Source organism: Marmota flaviventris, chromosome 2, assembly GCF_047511675.1.
Source record: "Marmota flaviventris isolate mMarFla1 chromosome 2, mMarFla1.hap1, whole genome shotgun sequence".
NCBI lineage: Eukaryota > Metazoa > Chordata > Mammalia > Rodentia > Sciuridae > Marmota > Marmota flaviventris.
The window spans coordinates 164,696,965-164,712,641 of record NC_092499.1 but is presented as its reverse complement, the minus strand read 5'-3'; positions in this window follow the sequence as shown (position 1 = coordinate 164,712,641).

The following is a 15,677-nucleotide window of genomic DNA, read 5'->3' as shown; positions in this document are numbered from 1 at the left end:
ACCAATCAAAAAGGAGAGCTTAGAAATAAACCTCCTCATATAGGGTCAAGTGATATTCAACAAAGGAGCCAATCATGCAATGGGAAAGGGCTGTGTTTTCAATAACATATTTCAATTTTAAATGTGCTGGGAAAATTGGATATCCAGCTGCAAAAGAATGAAATTGAAACTTACCATTAAAAATTTAACTCAAAATGTATCGAAGACCTAAATGTATAATTTAACACTATAATATTCTTAGAAGAAAACATAGGGGAAATATTTATGACATTGGATTTGGTAACGATCTTGGAAAAGACCACAAAAGCATGATCAGTAAATGTAAGGAGAGACAAATTGGATAACATCAAAATTAAAAACTCCCGTGTGTTAAAGAAAACTACTGACAGAGTGAAAAGACAAATCATAGAATGGAAGAAAAATACTTGCAAATCATATAAGGAGTTAATATTCAGAATACATAAAAAACTATTACAATTCAACAATAAAAGACAAATAACCTGATTTTAAAATGAGAAAAGAACCTGAACAGACAGTTCTACAAATGGACAATAAGTAACATGAAAATAAGATCAGCATCACTGATCATTAGAGAAATATGAATCAAAATCACAATAAGATACCATCACTTACTACCCATTAGGATAACTACTATAAAAAAAACTAAACAAATGAAATATTGAGGAGTGATGGGCCAAATTATGTTGCTATTGTGTGCATGGATGAATATGTAACAAAGAAACCCCATCGTTATGTACAACTATAATGTACCTTAAAAAGTGTGGAAATATAAAACAAACAAACAAAACAAAGCCACTGCAGTGGCACACAACTGCAATCTAGCAACTTGGAAAGCTGAGGCAGGAGTTCAAGCCCAGCCTGCATAACTTAACAAGATCCTGTCTCAAAATAAAGATGTAGCTCAGTGGTAGAGTGCCTCTGGGTTAAATCCCGAGTACTACAAAAGAAAACAAAGAAAAAATCAAATAAAAGAACAAAAACCCCAAAAAAAGAAGAAGTGTTGAAGAAATTGGATTTCTTGTTCACTGCTGGTAGAAATGTAAAATGATGTAACCACCGTGGAAAACAAATGGCAGTTGCACAAAAAAAAAAAAAAATTAAAAACGGAATTATCATATAAATTAGCAAGTCCATTTTGGGATATATTCTCAAACAAAATTGAAAGCAGGGCCTTAAGGTGATATTTTTATACCCATGTTCATAGCAGCATTCACAATATCTAAAAGGCACAAGCAACTCAGTATCACTTGATGGGAGAATGAATAAACAAAATGTGGTACACACATGTTTCAGCCTTAAAAGCAAGGAAATTCTGACACATGGATGAATGTGAGGAAATTATGCTAAATGAAATAAGTCAATCACTAAAAGAAAAATACTGTATGTTTTCACTTTTATTAAGTACCTAGAACAGTCAAATTCGTAGAGACAGAAAGTAGAATGTTGGTTGCCAGGAGCTAAGGAGAGAGGAAATGGAGTTATTTAACTGGTATAGAGTTTCAGTGTGACAAGATAAAAAGAGTCCTGGAGATTAGCTGCCAAAGAATGTGTCTGTAATTAACACTACCAGAACTATACACTTAAAAAATGATTATGATGTAAATTTTGTTATAACTAAAAATGTTTGTATAAATATGTCAAAATATACTCTACTGTCATGAGTAACTAAAAAGAACAAATTTTAAAAATATTTCAAGGAAAACAAAAACAAAAAATACCTGAATTCTGATTTACATTTGTTCCTACAGTTTTGAGAAAATGGACTGTGGTCCTATAGTGATGAAGGGAAAATGAGGAAATGAGAACATCAGGCAGGCAAAGAGCAGTTCAAAGAGTAAATGGATTTGAGTCTCTGATGAAAATGAAGCATTGTTGGAGCAACCAGGGAAAATACCAGTGGTCATTAGAAACTTGGACACTTGAAATTTTAATTTGGAAATAACAGAGTCTAGACTGTGACCACAGAAGAGAAAAGAAGATGAGATTATTGGAGGCAAGAAGAACTAAGTAATGGAAGTGAAAAGCTAGGATTTATGAATATTGACATCTCTAAGAATAAAGCAAGACTAGAAAAGGAGAAAAAGATCACAAGCTACTTTTCTATCTGCATCCCTTATTACTTTTTAATGATAATGTAGCAATAAGGAAGGATGATACACCCCAACCTATCCTGGACCCATGTAAGTGGGTTGTGGGAGAAAGTGCTTAAAAGGGCTGCAGAAGTTCTCAGGAGATAATTGGGTTTCAGTTAAAATGAAGGTAAAGGTAACATTTGGGGAAGAATGGCCCCAAGAGAGGTGGTAAAAAAGAAAATAAATATCCAGGGGATGAAGTCCTGAATACATGGTAGCATATTTAATCAAATATGTAAACCTTTATTATATCTACTACACAAAATGCATAACACTAAAAGAAATGACAAAATACTGTCTTATATATCAGAAACTTACAAATCAAGTTTAAGCAATGTCAAACAGAGGTTTAATAAACCTTAAAACAACATTTGTACTATCTAAAAAATTCCAAATTCTAGTAACTGTAATGGCACATAATAGACATTGTGTTACATGAATGAATATACTGAAAATTTGCAATACTTAAATCTATTAAATTTTTAATGAGCTTGACTATTCTAATTTGCTAAATGTAAATAAAAATTTGCTAAATGTAAAATAACCCATTATCCTTCATAAAAATGTTAGGAGGAATGAATAACACATGTGAAGGGGTTTTATAAAGTTTGAAATGTTGCTTAACTATAAGGACATAATTCTGAATATAAATTCTAAATATAATATAAATCATGATACCAGAAGTTGCTTTTGAAAAAAAAAACTGTAATTATTGGACCAAGATGTTAATCTAAGAACAAGAATGGGTCTGTTTGGATTAAGTAGAGAATTTAATTGATCAACATTCAATGAAAATCACTTGATGCTGAGAACAAGCCTACTTTTTCTGGTTTTCATTTTTTGTTGTTGATCTTTGTGGTGGTCATTGTCAAAATGGCCCATCAGCCATGATTTGAATTGCTCCATTACACAGCCTCAGTTATTCCCTCACAGTACATTAAATACCCAAAGGAGTTATTACCTCTCTGATCATGTCATTCTTTAATAATGAAGGAAATACATGCATCTCCTGAAAACATTAGATCTTTAACACGAGACAAAGTGCCTTCAAACATTTTTTAAAGTGTGTGTATATTTTAAAAAGTGCATTGGGGGATGGTGTAGATGATGTGTGTGTGTGTGTGTGTGTGTGTGTGTGTGTGTGTGTGTGTGGAGGGGGGAGAATTGTAGAGTTTTATGGGGGAAAGAATTTTTTTGTTTGTTTGTTTTTTTGTCACATGCTAGGCCAACACTTTCTCACTGAGCTATACCCCCGGCCCTGAAATTTATTAGAGTTTTAAAGTTAGAAAGAGATGGGCTGGGGTAGTGGCTCAGTGGTAGAGCACTTGCCTAGCATGTATGAGGCACTCACACATATATATCAAGCCCAGCCTGCATAACTTAATCACATAACTTAATCTCAGTACCACATATAAATACATGAATAAAATAAAGGTCCATCAGCATGTAAAAAAAATATTTAAAATAAATAAATAAAGCTAGAAGAGGAAAAACTAGGGAAACAGCAGCTCTATGTAGGTGGGATTTAAATTTTTATTTAAATCATAAGGTAAATGATAAGTATTATGAAAAGTATTATAAAATTATAAGTATTATGAAAGATAACCAGAATTTTCCAGGTCTACAATAGAGATAGACATAGGGAAAGAAAATTTTCAGTCAGATAGTATTCTTTTCATTGCCAAGGAGTCATGAACCACTAGGGCAAGTTCAGTGAACTGAGGGTACTTTATTTTGGATGTGGTATAGATTGGATATAAAGGAACTTTGCATTTGAGCCACCTGTAGTCTTTTCACTTCTGCAATCTGTGTTCTATGGGGTTAATGCCAAGAAAGTTTTAAAAGGCAGATACTCCAAGGGACTGGGTGAGAGATATAGCCTACAAGCAGGCTATCTTGACATATTACTCTCTTACCTTTAATACAAAGTAGTACTTTAAAGCTGGAAGTATGGCTCAGTTGGTAGCAGTGCTTGTCTTAAAAATATAAGGCCCTGAGTTCAATCCCCAGCAACACAAGGGAAAAAAAAGTAGTACTTTGATAATTCCCAATATTCTAAGATCTCTTGGAGTAGTTTTTAACTTTCTTTTGTGCCTAGAATATACATGGAGAGAGTGTGTTCCCTCCCCATATTTACTCTATAGACTGCATTTACTAATGCTAGACATTGCAAGGACATGTATAGGTCTGAGCAGCATCTTGGATCTCAAGTGGTAACAATTCCTAAGAGGGATTTCAAGTGTTATTGGGCAGACAATGAATATCATAGATAGTAAAAGCCAACAAGAGAAAACAAGATGGCCAATTTGTTTGAAACTAATTTCCCTTCAACCTCTACCTGTCCAAAGGCAAACAGATTTAGGCAAAGCTCATTCTGCTTTTGCTGATAGTAATGCTAGTATTAATTATGGGATGGGATAGTTATAGTAAAGGGAGAAGAGCTAAACTTGGAGGGGTTTCAAAAATGTTGCAAAGAAATAGTTTTAACTTACATAAACATTTTTCACATCCATTTTATTCCTTCAACTTGGAGTTAAGTTTTATTCATTAATTCAGTACACACTTATTTTGTATCTATATGTGCCAGGCACTGTTCTAGTTGCTGGGTACAACAGCACTGGAGAACAGACAAAAATCCCAGCTGTCATTGTGTTTATATTCTCGTGGAGGGAGAGTGGTAACAAACGTTTAAAATTTGTGTATTACATGGTAATTATTCCAAGGGGGAAAAATAAAGCAGGGAAGGAAAACAGAAGGAAGTGTGGTGATAGGGTTTACAATTTTAGATGAAGTGATCATGAATTTAGCATACAGGGAAAGACCCTCTGAAAAGATGACATTTGAACAAAGGCCTGAAGGGGAGGGGAATATCCAGGTGCAAAGGCATTGCAATCAGAAAGAAAGTGGACAGATATCTGGGGTTTCTGAGGAGTAGCATATAGCCCAGTGTGTCTAAAATAGTGTAAAGGTACAGTGGCAATAGATTATATCAGGAAAAAAAAATCAAAACAAACAAACTCTGGAACCAGACCTCTGAGTCCAATAAGCAAGAAACTGTAATGACTGGTTTTTCACTGTGTGTGAGATGAGAAGGGTTTCTCCAGTAAAGGAGTAACTTGAAATGACTTAAAAAAAAAAATAACACTGGTTGATAGATTAAAAATAGACTGAAAATTGGATTCCCCTGTAGTAGAACCCCCTTCTCCACAGAAAATCTTAACTAAGCTTCTCCGAAAATCTTCACCATAATTGATTTTAGGACTATCAGCAAAACAGTCTCTACAAAAGAGTTCAATGTAGTTAAACTTCCTATTTTCTTGTTGCTCTATTTAATTGGCCACTGGCCTGGAAGAGATCAGCACCTGGAGCGCTGATCTCTTTATTTACTAGTTTTTCACAAACATTTATCCAGTTTAGTAGTTTGTAGAAGTGTTTGCAAATGCAAAATGTGATTTAAAAAAAAAAAGACAGATCTTTTAACAAGGCCTCTGGCCTTGAGCTACAGCTTCACAGAAATGTCTACATTTCTAAGATAAGAGAGCTTACCAATTGGGCTCCATGGTAACAGCTTGCAGTGGGAGGAAAGAAAGGGGAGGAGAAGCTCTCCCCTTCTCAGGCGCTGTCCTTGAAGGGTTAACTTGCCCAAAACAGTGAAAGAAAAAGGTGCTTTTATGTTAACTTCTGCAGACTGTGGACTTCTGAGCCCCTCCCCTTAATGCTGGGTATGGTGGGTATAAAGTTCTTAAACAATCAGAACTCAGAGTTCGAGGGGATTGATTGATTACAGTGAAAGCTTTGCCCTCTGAACCTGGCTATAGCCAAATAAATCTGCTTCCTGTTCTTATTTGGTGTCTTGCCTCATCTGTCCCCTGCAACACCCCTACTTCCAAGATGTCAGAAGACATCATAAGGTTTATAAAGTTTCATAAGCATCTGTAACTCTGCCCTTCTTGCCTTAATATTTAGGACTTCAGACAAGTTGTGACTTAACAAAAAGCTCAGGGCTGAGAATAGTATTATACCTCTTGCAAAGGACTGAGAAAATGTTTACTGAATAAATGATATTGTTTTAAAATTTTAAAAATTACAGAAGCAATAATTAATATTGATTGCTTAAGAAATTCTTAGCATGCTGAATGAATACTAACTATACCTATAGCATAAATTTTCTGTTGAAAAATATGATTTAACAAAATATTTACCTGTGTGGTGACATTTGTTTCTTTTTGTCTTTTATTATGTTTTTCTGCTTCAATATCTGTAATACATAAAAAATTTCTATAAAATTTGAAAATGTTTTCATTTTAAGTACTTTTTTTATCTAAACATTTTCTATAAAACTTTTAAAATTCTCATAGTAATTGAAAATGATTTACAATTTAGAGTTACTAAAGATCTGTTAAAATAATTCCTTCAGTGATGATTTTTATTTTATTTATTTATTTGTTTATTTATTATGTATTTATTTGGCAATACCAGGGATTGAACCCAGGGCCTTGCACATGCTAGGCAAGTGCTCTACCACTGAGCTACATCCCCAACTTGGTGATAATTTTTAAAGATATAACTTGAAAGCATAGAAAATCTGCATACTTTAACTAAACATTCTGAAATTGAGTTAACATGCTAGAGTTCTAAAAATAAATAATAATAGTTCTACAAATAATTACAATAGTGAAAACCTTTCTGACCTGGAATGTAATTAAAATATATCTATGTAAATAAATATTATGTATTAATAGAGAACATTAAAAGACAGAAAGGAGACTATGATTCTTTATATTCTTATAGATTTATGCATATATCAGAGATACTAAAAATTATTAAAATTGAATAACAAAGGCCAGGTAGGGGAAGGGTGACCACCGACAGAAAAGGCCCAGTGGCCCGCGGCGGGACAGAGCTTCCAATCACTCCTGCAAGGTAGGCGGGCCTGCGACCCACCAGCAGAAGAGGAGCAGTCGCCTGCTGAGAGGCTGAGCCGCCCCCTCCCCCTGCGCCAGCATAGTAGAGGGAACTGGGACCAAACACAGAGGAGGCCCAGCGGCCTGCTGAGGGGCAGAGCCGCCCCCCACCCCCCTCGCCTGCCAGGTAGGGGAAGGGTGACCACCGACAGAAAAGGCCCAGTGGCCCGCGGCGGGACAGAGCTTCCAATCACTCCTGCAAGGTAGGCGGGCCTGCGACCCACCGGCAGAAGAGGAGCAGCCGCCTGCTGAGAGGCTGAGCCGCCCCCTCCCCCTGTGCCGGCATAGTAGAGGGAACTGGGACCAAACACAGAGCAGGCCCAGCGGCCTGCTGAGGGGCAGAGCCGCCCCCCACCCCCCTCGCCTGCCAGGTAGGGGAAGGGTGACCACCGACAGAAAAGGCCCAGTGGCCCAGGGCGGGACAGAGCTTCCAATCACTCCTGCAAGGTAGGCGGGCCTGCGACCCACCGGCAGAAGAGGAGCAGTCGCCTGCTGAGTGGCTGAGCCGCCCCCTCCCCCTGCGCCGGCATAGTAGAGGGAACTGGGACCAAACACAGAGCAGGCCCAGCGGCCTGCTGAGGGGCAGAGCCGCCCCCCACCCCCCTCGCCTGCCAGGTAGGGGAAGGGTGACCACCGACAGAAAAGGCCCAGTGGCCCAGGGCGGGACAGAGCTTCCAATCACTCCTGCAAGGTAGGCGGGCCTGCGACCCACCGGCAGAAGAGGAGCAGTCGCCTGCTGAGAGGCTGAGCCGCCCCCTCCCCCTGCGCCAGCATAGTAGAGGGAACTGGGACCAAACACAGAGCAGGCCCAGCGGCCTGCTGAGGGGCAGAGCCGCCCCCCACCCCCCTCGCCTGCCAGGTAGGGGAAGGGTGACCACCGACAGAAAAGGCCCAGTGGCCCGCGGCGGGACAGAGCTTCCAATCACTCCTGCAAGGTAGGCGGGCCTGCGACCCACCGGCAGAAGAGGAGCAGCGGCCTGCTGAGAGGCAGAGCCGCCCCCTCCCCCCCGCGCCTGCAAGGTAGTCGGAACTGAGACCACCATCAGAACAGGTCAGACCTGCAACCGAGAGACAGAACAGGCCCAGTGGCCTGAGGAAGGGTAGAGCCGCCCCCCCCCCACGCCTGCAAAGTAGGCGGACCTGCGACCCACTGGCAGTACAGCCCCAGAGGCCTGCAGAGGGGCAGTGCCGCTGCCTGCGCCTGCAAAGTAGGCAGAACTGCGACCACCGACAGAACAAGCCAGCGGCCCGCAGAGGGACAGAGCCGCCGCCCGCGCCTGCAAGGACGGCGGACCTGCTACCGACTGGCAGAGCAGGCCCAGCGGCCTGCCGGCGTGGTAGGCACATTGCCCCAATTGGCGGAGGGGCAGAGCCGCCGCCCGCGCCTACGAGGGAGACTTTGCAACTATACAAGACCAATATAAATATATAGGGGGAAAATTCAATAGCACAACAGTTTCACCAAGAAGAAAGGAACGTGAACAGTATGAAGAGACAAGGAAAGAAAGGACCACAAGCATTGCAGGTCAACTCAACTTTAGAAGAGGTAATAGCTGCAGCTGATGGAATGTCAGATAAAGAATTCAGGATATACATGCTTCAGATGATCTGGAGTCTCAAGGAAGACATCAGACAGCAAAATCAGACAATGAAAGATCACTTCAACAATGAATTACATAAACAAATCCAAGAAGCAAAAGATCAACTATACAGGGAAATAGAGGTTATAAAAAACAAACAAACAGAAATCCTAGAAATGCAGGAAGCAATAAGCCAACTTAAAAACTCAATTGAGAATACTACCAGCAGAGTAGAACACTTAGAAGACAGAACATCAGACAATGAAGATAAAGTATTTCAACTTGAAAAGAACATAGACAGCTCAGCAAGACTGTTAAGAAACCATGAGCAGAACATCCAAGAAATATGGGATAACATCAAGAGACCAAATTTAAGAGTCATTGGGATACAGGAAGGAACAGAGTTTCAAACCAAAGGAATGAGCAATCTATTCAATGAAATAATTCGAGAAAACTTCCCAGACTTGAAGAATGAGACAGAACCCCAAATCCTAGAAGCCTACAGGACGCCGAATGTGCAAAATCATAAGAGACCCACACCTAGACACATTATAATGAAGATGCCCAACATACAGAATAAGGAGAGAATTTTAAAATCTACAAGAGAAAGGAAGCAGATCACATTTAGGGGTAAGCCAATCAGGATAACAGCTGATCTTTCAACACAGACTCTGAAAGCTAGAAGATCCTGGAATAACATATTTCAAACACTGAAAGAAAATGGGTTCCAACCAAGAATTGTGTTTCCAGCGAAATTAAGCTTCAGGATGGAAGATGAAATTAAAACCTTCCACGATAAACAAAAGTTAAAAGAATTTGCAGCTAGAAAACCATCTCTTCAAAACATCCTTGGCAAAACATTACAGGAAGAGGAAATGGAAAATAACAATGAAAACCAACAGTGGGAGGTAGGACACTAAAGGGGGGAAAATAATCAAAGTGGAAAACAAACCATGTTTAGTAACATAAATAAACAAATATGGCTGGAAGAACAACCCATATCTCAATAATAACCCTAAATGTTAATGGCTTAAACTCACCAATCAAGAGACACAGGCTAGTAGAATGGATCACAAAACAAGACCCAACAATATGCTGCCTACAGGAGACGCATTTGATAGGAAAAGACATACATAGGCTGAAGGTGAAAGGTTGGGAAAAATCATATCACTCATATGGACTTCGGAAACAAGCAGGAGTATCCATACTCATATCAAATAAAATAGATTTTAAGCCAAAGTTAATCAAAAGGGATAAAGAGGGACACTACATACTGCTCAAGGGAACCATACACCAACAAGACATAACAATCATAAATATATATGCCCCAAACAATGGTGCAGCTATGTTCATCAAACAAACTCTTCTCAAGTTCAAGAGTCTAATAGACCACCATACAATAATCATGGGAGACTTCAACACACCTCTCTCACCACTGGACAGATCTTCCAAACAAAAGTTGAATAAGGAAACTATAGAACTCAATAACACAATTAATAACCTAGACTTAATTGACATATATAGAATATACCACCCAACATCAAACAGTTACACTTTTTTCTCAGCAGCACATGGATCCTTCTCAAAAATAGATCATATATTATGTCACAGGGAAACTCTTAGACAATACAAAGGAGTAGAGATAATACCATGCATCCTATCTGATCATAATGGAATGGAACTGAAAATCAACGATAAAAGAAGGAAGGAAAAAGAATATATCACTTGGAGAATGAACAATAGATTACTGAATGATCAATGGGTTATAGAAGACATCAAGGAGGAAATTAAAAAATTCTTAGAGATTAATGAAAACACAGACACAACATATCGGAATCTATGGGACACATTGAAAGCAGTTCTAAGAGGAAAATTCATTGCTTGGAGTTCATTCCTTAAAAAAAGAAAAAACCAACAAATAAATGATCTCATAATTCATCTCAAAATCCTAGAAAAAGAAGAGCAAAACAACAGCAAAAGAAGTAGAAGGCAAGAAATAATTAAAATCAGAGCTGAAATCAATGAAATCGAAACAAAAGAAACAATTGAAAAAATTGACAAAACTAAAAGTTGGTTCTTTGAAAAAATAAACAAAATCGACAGACCCTTAGCCATGCTAGCGAAGAGAAGAAGAGAGAGAACTCAAATCACTAACATACAGGATGAAAGAGGCAATATCACAACAGACACTTCAGAAATACAGATGATAATCAAAAACTATTTTGAATCCTTATACTCCAATAAATTAGAAGATAGTGAAGGCATAGATAAATTTCTTAAGTCATATGATCTGCCCAGATTGAGTCAGGAGGATATAGACAACCTAAACAGACCAATATCAATTGAGGAAATAGAAGAAACCATCAAAAGACTACCAACTAAGAAAAGCCCAGGACCGGATGGGTATACAGCAGAGTTTTACAAAACCTTTAAAGAGGAACTAATACCAATACTTTTCAAGCTACTTCGGGAAATAGAAAAAGAGGGAGAACTTCCAAATTCATTCTACGAGGCCAACATCACCCTGATACCTAAACCAGACACAGACACTTCAAAGAAAGAAAACTACAGACCAATATCTCTAATGAACCTAGATGCAAAAATCCTCAATAAAATTCTGGCCACTCGGATACAAAGGCACATCAAAAAAATTGTGCACCATGATCAAGTAGGATTCATCCCTGGGATGCAAGGCTGGTTCAATATAAGGAAATCAATAAATGTTATTCACCACATCAATAGACTTAAAAATAAGAACCATATGATCATCTCGATAGATGCGGAAAAAGCATTCGACAAAGTATAGCATCCCTTTATGTTCAAAACTCTAGAAAAACTAGGGATAACAGGAACATACCTCAATATTGTAAAAGCAATCTATGCTAAGCCTCAGGCTAGCATCATTCTGAATGGAGAAAAATTGAAGGCATTCCCTCTAAAATCTGGAACAAGACAGGGATGCCCTCTCTCACCACTTCTGTTCAACATAGTTCTCGAAACACTGGCCAGAGCAATTAGACAGACGAAAGAAATTAAAGGCATCAAAATAGGAAAAGAAGAACTTAAATTATCACTATTTGCAGATGACATGATTCTATACCTAGCAGACCCAAAAGGGTCTACAAAGAAACTATTAGAGCTAATAAATGAATTCAGCAAAGTGGCAGGATATAAAATCAACACGCATAAATCAAAGGCATTCCTGTATATCAGCGACAAATCCTCTGAAATGGAAATGAGGACAACCACTCCATTCACAATATCTTCAAAAAAAATAAAATACTTGGGAATCAACCTAACAAAAGAGGTGAAAGACTTATACAATGAAAACTACAGAACCCTAAAGAGAGAAATAGAAGAAGATCTTAGAAGATGGAAAAATATACCCTGTTCATGGATAGGCAGAACTAACATCATCAAAATGGCGATATTACCAAAAGTTCTCTATAGGTTTAATGCAATGCCAATCAAAATCCCAACGGCATTTCTTGTAGAAATAGAGAAAGCAATCATGAAATTCATATGGAAAAATAAAAGACCCAGAATAGCAAAAACAATGCTAAGCAGGAAGTGTGAATCAGGCGGTATAGCGATACCAGACTTCAAACTACATTACAGAGCAATAGTAACAAAAACAGCATGGTACTGGTACCAAAACAGGCGGGTGGACCAATGGTACAGAATAGAGGACACAGAAACCAATCCACAAAACTACAACTATCTTATATTTGATAAAGGGTCTAAAAGCATGCAATGGAGGAAGGATAGCATCTTCAACAAATGGTGCTGGGAAAACTGGAAATCCATATGCAACAAAATGAAACTGAATCCCTTTCTCTCGCCATGCACAAAAGTTAATTCAAAATGGATCAAGGAGCTTGATATCAAATCAGAGACGCGCCGTCTGATAGAAGAAAAAGTTGGCTACGATCTACAGTCGGTGGGGTCGGGCTCCAAATTCCTCAATAGGACACCCATAGCACAAAAGTTAATAACTAGAATCAACAAATGGGACTTACTCAAACTAAAAAGTTTTTTCTCAGCAAAAGATACAATAAGAGAGGTAAATAGAGAGCCTACATCCTGGGAACAAATCTTTACTCCTCACACTTCAGATAGAGCCCTAATATCCAGAATATACAAAGAGCTCAAAAAATTAGACAATAAGAGAACAAACAACCCAATCAACAAATGGGCCAAGGACCTGAACAGACACTTCTCAGAGGAGGACATACAGTCAATCAACAAGTACATGAAAAAATGCTCACCATCTCTAGCAGTCAGAGAAATGCAAATCAAAACCACCCTAAGATACCATCTCACTCCAGTTAGATTGGCAGCCATTATGAAGTCAAACAACAACAAGTGCTGGCGAGGATGTGGGGAAAAGGGTACACTTGTACATTGCTGGTGGGACTGCAAATTGGTGCAGCCAATTTGGAAAGCAGTATGGAGATTTCTTGGAAAGCTGGGAATGGAGCCACCATTTGACCCAGCTATTCCCCTTCTCGGTCTATTCCCTAAAGACCTAAAAAGAGCATGCTACAGGGACACTGCTACATCGATGTTCATAGCAGCACAATTCACAATAGCTAGACTGTGGAACCAACCTAGATGCCCTTCAATGGATGAATGGATAAAAAAAATGTGGCATTTATACACAATGGAGTATTACTCTGCATTAAAAAATGACAAAATCATTGAATTTACAGGGAAATGGATGGCATTAGAGCAGATTATGCTAAGTGAAGCTAGCCAATCCCTAAAAAACAAATGTCAAATGTCTTCTTTGATATAAGGAGAGTAACTAAGAACAGAGTAGGGTCGAAGAGCATGAGAAGAAGATTAACATTAAACAGGGATGAGAGGTGGGAGGGAAAGGGAGAGAGAAGGGAAAATGCATGGAAATGGAAGGAGACCCTCAGAGTTATACAAAAGTACATACAAGAGGAAGTGAGGGGAAGGGGAAAAATAATACAAGGGGGACAAACGAATGTCAGTAAAGGGGGCAGAGAGAGAAGAGGGGAGGGGAGGGGAGGGGAGGGGAGGGGGGATAGTAGAGGATAGGAAAGACAGCAGAATACAACAGACACTAGTATGGCAATATGTAAATCAATGGACGTGTAACTGATGTGATTCTGCAATCTGTATATGGGGTAAAAATGGGAGCTCATAACCCACTTGAATCAAATTGTGAAATATGATATATCAAGAACTATGTAATGTTCTGAACAGCCAACAATAAAAAATTAAAAAAAAAAAAATTGAATAACAAAGTAATCTGCAAAAGGTAGACTAATATAATTACATCAGACTTTGAAATTTTAGAAAATAATTTTTAAAGAATCAGTTTTTCATGAATCCTTTTATGAAGAAAATATGTATTACACAGAATGCATTTTAATTGGTATATTTAATTTATGCATAGTGCTGCTTTGCATTGAGCTTCTTAACTTTCATGTTTAGAAAAACAACTCTTTGAAAACCTGATATGACAAAGTGATACAACATGATGTGTCAGCTTTATTACAGTATCAGGACTGATAATTTTCAATTACTACAAACTAATTTGATGCCTTATAAAAATGATCCTACATGTTTTGTGAAGTAAAATATGCCTGGTATAATGTATTCATTTTTTACCTGGTATAATGTATAATGTATTTACTGAATACATTATACCAGGCATATTTTACTTCACAAAACATGTAGAATTTGACTCAGAATAAATATGGGGTAGTCAAAATTATATATTTCAAAAATCTCATAAAATTTTATTCTAAGAGTAGGTCATGAATTTTCTACTGTTATCTCTAATATTGTATTTATTAATTTGATATATTTTATTCTTTCTCTCACTGATAAACTTTATTTTTAAATTTCTGCCCCAGTATAAATCATTAAATTTTTTTAAAGTTTTACTTATCTAGTTTTTTTTTTTTTTTAATGTGGTGCTGGGGATCCAACCCAGTGCCTCACACATGCTAGGCAAGCGCTGTACCACTGAGCCACAATCCCAGCTCGCCAAAGTTTTACTTATTTATTTCTTGATTTATGCGTAATAATTTATAGATAATAATTTATACAATATTTATGAGGTAAGATGTTATGTTTTGGTCTTGGCAACATCTTCTCAATGTTATGTCCTATTTGTTTTGTGAGACAAATCTCATAGAAACTGGTACCAGGTTGTTTGATATGTAGTCTTCTGTCAAATTAGACAAATAATCATCACATTCTAAATTAAAATTAAATAATTTACATGGTGACAAATATATTAATAAAACATTTCAAATCCTTCCAAAGATTATGCATAGACAATACAGTTATGTACATTATAATTTTTCCTTAAGTTCAAGATGTGACATAAATTATGCTAGAGTAAAAATATTACAAATGAAACTTTCTCTATTCCAAGTTTGTCAAATGATCATTTGGGGGTCATGAATACTTATTATTGAACACAAGATTGCATTATAGTCCTCCGGTAGCCTTTAAGTCAAACATGCCTATGCTCTAGCCCTGGTTTTGTATCTATTTTATTAATTTGCTATGAGAATCAAATGAAATAATCCATGTATTTAGCATAGTACTTAATACATATTCAGTGTTCAGTAAATCTTAGCTATATTGTAATACTTCTTTAAGGAATTTAAGATGATTTCAATATAACATGTATACATCAATAGTTTAAAAGGACTATTGAAAATAAAACAGTATTAGCAACTTTATATGTTATGAGCTTATGAATGTTTTGCCTATATGACTTCTCCCTCAATTACAGATTTTGCTTCAAAACAAATTACTTAACCTAATTATTATTTTGTTTTAGAAATCATACACTGTGACAGATATTATAGTCACAGTAAATGTCTAGTAATTTTTTTAAACTCCATTATCACAACTAGAAAAAAATAAACTGGAAAAAGCAATGTGATTTGGTAATTTCTTTATCATCTTCCTCAGAGTACATAGAATAA